The sequence below is a fragment of the Trichechus manatus genome, unplaced genomic scaffold, assembly GCF_000243295.1.
Source record: "Trichechus manatus latirostris isolate Lorelei unplaced genomic scaffold, TriManLat1.0 scaffold00092, whole genome shotgun sequence".
NCBI classification, from domain to species: Eukaryota; Metazoa; Chordata; class Mammalia; order Sirenia; family Trichechidae; genus Trichechus; species Trichechus manatus.
Window position 1 is genome coordinate 252,983 of NW_004444028.1, and position 10,093 is coordinate 263,075.

The following is a 10,093-nucleotide window of genomic DNA, read 5'->3' on the forward strand; positions in this document are numbered from 1 at the left end:
TTATTCATCTATCTACTCAAAATATTTGTAGAACACCTACTACGTGCCAGGCACTGCGCTAAGCTGTGAGCAAGTTAGACACTGTGACCCTTCTCTTGGCACTGAGAGTCTAGTCACTCATCTGTTGTGGCCTTCAGAAAGTCACTTCCCTGTTGTGAAGGTCCAGTTTTCCCAGCTGCAGAATACGGAGGTTGACTAGATAATTACTAACATTCTCAGAATTGGAGTTAGGTCCCACTAACATTTCTCCAACACTGCCATTCCAGGTCATTATCCATTTTAGTTTTAATGGGCACTCCAGTTATTACGGTGGGTGAAATTTATATACAATTTAAAAAGACAAAATGTGAGCCATTTGCAGTTAACACTAGTGATCATTGCTCTGATCACCATATTCTTTTTTCTGACATCAATTTTTATTGCAGGTTAACTCAGAGAGTAATGTGCACCTGAAAAACAGAGACATTCGTTTTTATGTAGGTGTGCGCGGAGTCAATACAAATATTGACATCAAGGATTTCTCTCTTTTAACCTAAAAAAAAAAATATATATATATATATATTCTGAGTGCTCCTTCTTTCCCATCCCCCAAACTCCCTATCCCTCCCAGAATAATTTGTTTGCCTGTATTTACTGGGTCAAATTTCAGTTAATGAGAGAAGGCACCATGCTGAACCCCTCTCTGTTTTCCCCGTCTTTAAATAAGTCAATAAGTCACCTTGTACAATCAACACCTGAGAACATGGTGTGCCATTTAGAATGATTTGTAACAAAGGCATGTATTTCATTGTTGGTGTTTAGCTTTCGCTTTATTTTGATGATTTGAGCAAATAATCTATTTTATCAGTTTTTATTAGCACTTATGTTTTTTTATAATCCATAAAGGAGCATCCAAGCTATTAATATTCTAGGGAGCATTTCCAAGACTTAGAAAGAGACAGAACATGTTCTATATATACATATATATTTTTTAAAGTGCATTTTGCATTTCAGCATCTGTGCTCCTGGTGGGTGAAATATATCTCCTTTTTAAATGACGCGTTTAAAAATAATAATTGGTTGTACTTAAATACACTAGGAAGCAAGAAAGCAACAACTATTTTGAAAGTCTAAATGATCAATCTGTAAAATAAAGTTGATCTGCCTACAAATGTTTACTTTGCATTTTTTAGGCACCTTACCATGTGTTGGAGCCCTGGTGGTGCAGTGGTTAACAGATACAGCTGCTAACCGAAAGGCAGCAGTTCAAAACCACCAGCCACTCCTTGGAAACCCTATGGGGCCGTTCTACTCTGTCCTATAGCGCTGCTATGAGGCGGAATTGACTCTATGGCAATGGGTTTTTTTTGTTGTTTGTTTTTTTGTTTTACTATGTGTTACGTATCATAAGGAAACACTCAGGTTTAGCACAGTGCATTTGGTACATAAAGCAAAGCCACATAAAATGTCATAGCTTTTGATAACTTTTAAATGAAACTTTGTCTCAGCTCGGCTTAAAGAGATTGCAGCACATTTGTGGTAAATTATGATAACTTGCTCTGGCCTATCTCATGAATAGTAACATGGAAGAAAATTACCATGTTCTTACAATTGTGTCTACAGATATTTGGTATTCACTTGGATTACCTATGGAAAATTCTTTTGCTGATGTTTTAGAAACTGTAAATTTCTCTGACCTGAGTATGTTCTAACTTTTATGGTTTTACCATGTCCCTTCAGTATACCACAGTTAATATTTTACTGTGATAAAGTGGAAAATACAGACTAAATACATTAGTGATTGTGATGAATATTTTTATTGTATACAACACTTTCTAATAATAGATTGTTTTTTTCTGCTAAGTTTTAACCATAACTTGGTTATTGGCGCCTCTTTTGTATTGTGTATATGGCCATACGAATAACTTCAGCATTTAGGATTTAATGGTTCTTTCCCTTACCAGGATCCATTAACGGGGCTTTCAGATGTTAAAGGACCGAAAAAAGTCAGGTGCCTTGCGGGTCCAGCACTCTCTTACCTAACCACACTTAGAAATTAAAATCCATGATCAATTTTTAAAATTCGATGACATTTCTGATGTCCTCTGATCCTGTGAAAAGATATCCTACACATATCTTACTAGTATCAGGCATATAAGGACAAGTGTAAAACCTTCCCCATGCAGATGTTATTTCACGAGTGGGGTTATTTAAGATGGTAGTGATGAAAGTGATAATTTTGAAAAATTTGAAGAAAACAAACAATGTGAATGAATGGAAATAATTGTTCTATTTGACCTAATTCAAGAAAACTGAAATAAGAAAACAACTGTAACGAAATGGATTCAACAATTGGTATATACATCACGGGACAGAGGAAAGTATAAAGTTAACATATCCAGTGCTGATTCTTTTTATAAGTATTACTTCTTGCCTGTAAAGTTGAGATATAAAGTATACACTTGTTGTCCTTTACCAAAAGACTCACACAAGGTAAATATTAGATGGAATTTTTTTTCTTTATTTCTCATGAAACCGAATAGAATGGTTTTCACAAGCTACAATTTTATAGTGTAAGTGTATTTCTTAACATATTTTTCTGATTTTTTATCTACATTTTTTGCTATATGAACATAACCAGACATCCAGTTATAATTCCTTATGTAAGATATTCTACAAATGTAAAATATAATTTAACACTTAATATTTTAAATGGTTATGATTTTTTGTGATTTAAAATATTTCTAATTATATGTGAGAGTAAATTTTGTAATGAATTTATGGTTAATAAATAATAAATGATAAAAACTTATTTAATCATATTTTTTTGCCCTTCTTTTGAAAACATTTTTCAGTGAATGGAGAAACAGGCTAAGAAAAAGCTTTCTTTACCAATTTCTGCCATATATTTTATATCACAGAAAAAATGTATACTTCAATTTCCAAATGTATAAAATAGTTATCTGGATAATATTTGAGGCCCTTATTCAACAAATCTAGCCTATATCAGGCTCTGCAGAGGGTACAATGATTAATTATGTCTTAAAACTCACACAAACATAATTTAAACATGCTTAATCACAATGAGGGAATTATTGAGTCACATAATTGAATCCATGTATATACGGCTTCAGATGTGGCTGCATCTAGGTGCTGAAGTAATGTCAGAATACCGGATTGGCATTTCAAAGAAGGTTGACGATTAGGAACTGATTCTTGAATGGTGTTCAGATAATAATCACCACATAGAAGTGTAACAGGAACCATAATAGGACACACTCTGTGAGTTTGAAGAACATGCCGTATCTCATAACATAGTCTATAGTTTTCTCACATGCTTGTCCTGTTTGCAATCATTAAAAAATCAGTAAGGCCTTGGTCTCCAGTTGGAGCCCTGGTGGTGCAATGGTTAAGAGCTCAGCTGCTAACCAAAAGGTCGGCAGTTCAAATCCATCAGCTGCTCCTTGGAAACCCGATGCGGCAGCTCAACTCTGTCCTATAGGGTCACTATGAGTCAGAATTGATTCGACGGCAATGCATTTTTTTAGGTTTGGTCTCAATTACACCATGGGAAATACGAAAAGATTGGGGGTGTCTGCATATGAAAGTTGATAGCTAGTGTTTCCTGAGGCTGCTATATAGATCATAATAGATCATTCCTAAGGAGAAGATTCATATGAAAAGAAAATAGTGTGGAACTTGCATATCAGGCCTGTAACCCATGTGTACATGGAGAATCTCCTGTTTCCAGTCATGGGTAACCTGAATTCAATTTTGTTTAGTTTCCTTACAAGGATATTTTGGTGTTTTTTCTTGGAGAAGTATACACCTAAACTTCATTTACTCTAAATGACTTTGCATATGGATGTACTCAGTACACATTATTGGAAAAGTCTTATTAAAATGAGGTAGGTATCTTCATTCCAAGTTTATAGACTCTCAGCGTTAAATGGGTCACGAGCCTTTCTTAATTTCATCATTGCTAAAAAGCATTGCTCTGAAGAAACCTACTTCATCCTCTATCATTTCAAACGAGAGCAGTGTATAAAGTTAAAACTATTGAGGAAATTTGGGATGGGGACAGTAGGAAGGAAAGAGTGGACTACATGGTCAAAAATATGAACATGCTTCTTAAATGAAAAAAAATCAGATAAGTGAAAAATGAAATAAATTTCTCTTTCTCGATTACTATTGCTATAATAAAGGCCTAAAATAGTAGTTTATAAACAATGTTTGTGAAAGTCTCTCTCCTCTTCCCTGTCTACTAAACCAAACCAGTTTCCGTTGAGTTGACTTTGACTCATGGTGATCCCATGTGTGCAGAGTAGAACTGCTCTACAGGGTGTTCAAGGTTGTGACTTTTCAGAAGCAGATTGCCAAGCCTTTCTTCCTAGGTGCCTCTGGATGGGTTCGAACCACCAGTCTTTTGGTTAGTAGTCCAGCACTTAACCATCCGCACCATCCAGCAATTCCTCCCTTTCTCCAGGAAACAGATGTCATGCCTGTTCCAATAAGGACTTTCTTGTCAATTACTTTAGGTATACCTCTAAAGGAACACAAAATAGTTGGGGGAAAAAAAACATATTTACAATGCTAATCCCATCCATTCTAACACACCATGAGCATTCTACCCTTTCACTTTGGACACCCCGGGTGAAATGATACCTTTCCAGGGACACAGCAACTGTTTTTCCTCACTGCTCTGCCAGGTTGGTAACCTGAAATAATAAGGCCTAGAAAGAGTGTTTCCAGGTAATTTGTTTCAAAACAGTCTGTAATATCAAGTGGCTGGCCCCTCTGGGGTTAGGTCCAGAGACGTCAGATCCTTTCGCAGGAATTTTCTGAAGTATTGTTCCTTCAGGGTCCTCCAGTTTCCGTGAAGCTGACAGCAGGAGTAGCTCATAGTGACCGCAATGAGAAGTCAGAAGAACCCCTCTCTACAATCAAGCCAAGGGCCAAAACACACCCTCCTTTCACATTGTTCTCCTCGGATTTACTACCTCACAGGAGCCACGGAGTCGTTCTTCTTCAATCTCTGGCCCACAAAGGAGTCGATCTGGGTGGAGCCTTCAAGTGGCACCTGCACAATGCAGCCCATGGTCTCACACAGCAGTTGAGCTGTGCGTGCACCCAGGAACCTCAGGCTTCTTTGAGAGCGAGATCCCCATATTGCTAGAGATTTAACCTTTTCTCCCTCTGCTTTTTTTTTTTTTTGAATATTTTATTGTGTTTTAGGTTAAACTTTACACAGCAAATCAGACTCCCATGCAACAATCCATACACAAATTGTCCCCTGAATTGGTTTACAATCCCAGCAATGTGTCAGCACTCTCCCCACTTCCACCCCACCTGCCCCATCCATCCAGTTTCCCTGCCCCTGCTTGCCTTCTCGTCTTTGTTTTTCAGTAAATTTTGACAGTTTTAGTCTCATATAGTTGATTGTTTAAAGGAGCACATTCCTCTTGGGTGTTATTGTTTATTTTATAGGCTGATCTATTATTTGGCTGAAAGGTGACCTCCAGGAGTGGCTTCACTCCACGTTTAAAGGGGATCTTAGGGTGATGGTCTCGGGGATTCCTCTAGTCTCTATCAGTCCAGTAAGTCTAGTCTTTTTTATGAATTTGAGTTTTGTTCTATATTTTTCTCCCATGCTAACTGGGACCTTCTATTGTGTCCCAGTCAGAATGGTTGCTAGTGGTAGCTGGGCACCATCTAGCTCTTTACCTTTGCTTTTAATGACCACGAATATTCCACCTACACTGTTCTATTCTCCTAGCTCCAAATTTCTGCATTTAGTTGTTTTTTTGTTTGTTTCGTTATTTTTATTGTGGTAAGTATATACGTAACAAAATTTGCCGTTCCAACATTTTTTATATGGACAATTCAGTGATTTTAATTAGTTTCATCATGTTGTGCAACCATCACCACTATTTTCAATTTTTTCATCACCAAAAGCTCAGTGTCCCTTAGAAATGACTCCCTCCCCCTACTCCCACCCCCACCCCGGTAACCACTGATACACTCTGGTCTCTATACATTTGCCTATTCTAGTTATTTTATATAGTAGGATCATACAATATTGTCCCTTTGTGATTGACTTATTTCACTCAGCATTATGTTTCAAGGTTCATCCATGCTGTAGTGTGTATCAGGATTTCATTTCTCTTTATGGCTGAGTAGTATTCCATTGAATTTATGTACTACATTTTGTTTATTCATTCACCATCCATCAACAGGATGGACATTTAGATTGCTTCCATTTTTTGGTTATTGTGAATAGTGCTGCAATGAACATTGGTGTGCATATATCTGTTTGTGTTCCTGCTTTCAACTCTTTTGGGTATATACCTAAGAGTGGAATTGCTGGATCATATGGTATTTTTATGATTAACTTTTTGAGGAACATCCAAACTGTTCTCCACAGGAGCTGTACCATTTTACAGTCCCACTAGCAATGGATGAGGGTTCCAATGTATCTACATCCTCGTCAACACCTGTTGTTTTCCATTTTTTTTGATCATAGTCATCTTAACCCATTGACCAATTGCAATCGAGTCGATTCCTACTCACAGACCCTATAGGACAGAGTAGAACTGCCCCATAGAGTTTCCAAGGAGTGCCTGGTGGATTCAAACTGCCAACCTTTTGGTTAACAGCCATAGCACTTAACCACTACACCACCAGGGTTTCCATAGTCATCTTAGGGAGGGTGAAGTGATATATCATTGCGGTTTTGAGTTCCATTTCCTTAATCACTAATGACATTGGCATCTTTTCATGTGCTTATTGGCCATAGGTATTTCTTCTTTGATGAACTGTCTAACGAATATGCTGCTTTCTGGGGAAATGATAGAAGAGGAATTATGTTTCTTGTGAACCATCCTGTTAGCAATGATGGAAGTAAATGGGGCTTGAGGTCCAGAACAGTCCTCTGATTAACATAAATAATATCTTTTCAATGATCTTGAACATGGGCTTCTAGGAGATCATTATTAAATGATCTGTGGTGATTATTAGGATTTGTGTCAGTAGATCAGAATACTGACAAAGATTCATACTTCCCCTTTGCTACGCTGCAGTGATATTCTAGACAATGAAAGAATTTTGTAGCTAAAAGAGTTTGCTGTCTGACTTCAGAAATTAATTTCACCTTCCTCAGCCTCAGTGTATCCACCTGTAAAATGGAGATAACAATGTTTGCCCTGTGTATGTCATGTGTTTGTGAGATAATCTTCTAATATTTAAGAACCATGTTAATGTTAACCATCAACCTCCACACTTAGAGTGAAAATCTATTTCAATTTATTTCTAGAGTGAAAAGCTTCATACTTCATAAAGTACAACAATTTTAAATCTGTTGTACAACTCTCTACTGATTCAATCCAATAAATGCTGTTTTTCTATTGTGCTCAAAGTGCAATTTTATGCTCTAAGGACTATGGCCCATGTCTTGAAAGAGCTTACCATTTGGTGAGTGGGATGAGAGGAGGAAACATAGGAAGGGATTTTTTGAAGATGGGATGTCAGAGATAGTCACTGAATATAAAGTTAGAATTGCTACAAGTAGTGGTAGAGGTAGGGGGAAAAAAAGAAGCAAAGCTCAACAGGGCAAAGTGTGTGACCCATTCTGGGAATGGTAATGGGCCCAGTGGGCTACAAGACAGGTTTTCATAAAATAAAGATTCTATTATTGGAATCCAGTGGAAATTTCTTTACAATAAGATGAATGTTCTACCAATGATAGAAGGTAGGTGACACATATAGAATCCAAAGAGGTTAAAACAATAAGTTAGACATGTCATTAGCATCTTTATAATAAATCAATATGTTCATCATCTTTCATGCCTATTTCCACTAATATTAGAACACTAATTAGTGAAGGGGCCCAACTTTTCTAGATTTCTCTTAAAATACTCTCATATCCCTCAAGACAGAGAGTCAGGTTGGTAGTGAAAATGATCAGCTATTCTTGGTTTAACTCTACCTGTTTTTATTTCAAAATCCTAGATTTTTTTTTAAAACATGCCATTCTGATATTTATTTGAAGATCTTAAGTGTACTACACATATAACATAAGAAGTAGGGACAGTATAGGAAGAAAAGCCTGGAAATCTACTTCCTAAAATCAGCCAATGAAAACCCCATGGATCACAACTGTCCAGTCTGCAGCTATCACAGGGACGGTACAGGACAGCATTTTGTTCCATTATGCATGGGGTCACCATGAGTCCGGAACCGAATGACGGCCGCTAACAACAACAGGGGGAGTATATGGTAATGGCCATCATCTTTTTGCACGATACCATGAGAAGAGATCCCATTCCATCCCCTTCCCCATTAGGGAAAGAAGGTTGAGGAGATTTTCCCCTTGGAGCTAAATGGAAGGATCCACGAGATTATCTGTGAAGACTGGGCATGACTGCAGGAATGGAAAGCACCGTTCAGACAGACACAGGCTGCAGCAGCAGGACCCTGTACGGCAAGGCTGCGAAAGAGGAAGAAGAAATGCAACCTGGAATCTCAACATTTTTCAAGGTTAGGGATTCCTGTGGTTAAGCACGCACTACAAGAGTTGCTGGGTTTGGGATTTCTTAATTTTATTCCACCCGTCTCTCAGGCAACGGACCTGAGCAGCATGAAACTCTAGGGTGAACATCTGGCGGTATGAGCTGAAGCTGTGGGGAGGGGTGGCTGTTAGAAGTGGTCAAGGAAGAGCTGTGTAGAAATCTCTCAGTACTCTAGACAGACCCCAAAAATGTATCTCATGAGGTGGGTTATCACACAACTTACTGTCTAAACTGTGATATTTGTTAAAGCTACAAATGCTAAACTGGAAGAAACATGGTGACAATCCCCAAACCCAAACCTGTGGCCGTCGAGTCGATTCCAGCTCATTGTGACCACGTGTGTCAGACTAGAATTGTGCTCCATAGGTTTTTGTTGTTATTATTGAGAATATACACAACGAACATACACCAATTCAACCATTTCTACATGTATAATTCAGTGACATTGATTATATTCTCAACCTCGTTTTGAGTAGTTTCTCCTCCATTAACATAAACTCACTGCCCCCTCATCTTCCTATCTAATCTTTAGAGTTGCTGTTGTCACTTTGATTCCATGTAGATAGTTCTTAAAAGAGTATAATGTACAAGGCAGACATTTTTTACTAGTTAAGCTAAACTATTGCTTGGTTTTAAGAAGACTTCAGGGGATATTTTTGGTTTATGTTTTAACGACTATCTCAGAGCAACAGTTTCAGGGGTTCATCCAGCCTCCAGGGCTCCAGCAAATCTGGAATCTATGAAAATTTGAAATTCTGTTCTGCAACCCACCCCCCCACTTTGATCAGGATTCTTATATAGAATCTTTGATCAAAATGTTCAGTAACGGTAGCTGGGCACCATCCCGTTCTTCTGGTCTCATGGCAAAGGAGGCAGTTGTTCATGGAGGTAATTATCCACACATTCCATATCCTCTGCCTATTCCTGATTCTCCTTCTTCTTCTGTGACTCCAGGCAAATACAAACCAATTATTTTGCCTGGGATGGCTGCTTGGAAGCTTTTGTTTCTTCCATATTAGCAAGTTTTTAATTGAAAAATTAAGTGCAGTCATATGGTGAACAATTAGCAGTGATGGATATACAATGAATATGACGTCTCTCTCATTCCTCAGACCTCCAGACCTGCTTTCCAGGGACAACAGGTAACAGTTACTTTTGTTAATTTCTAGACGTTTTCTATGGATATAGAAGCATATATTTAAATACATATTTTTTATAATACACATATGGGAGCATGTCTTGAACAGTTTCCTATGCCTTGTTTTTTTCATGGAACACTCCAGCTTGGGGGTCTTTCCATTATCAGCATACAGGGAGATATCACATTCCCATTTGTGACTTACAGTCATATGAGTTATTTAACTGATCTGCTAATGATGAGTATTTGCATTTCGGTTGTTGACAGTCTTTTGCTCTTACAAACATTTGGGCGATGAACATCTTTGCACATAGGTCTTTGCCCGCATCACCACAGGACACATCATTAACTGCATCTGTAGGCTATACTAAGGGTATATGCTTCTATAATTTCTTTTTTTTTTTTTTTT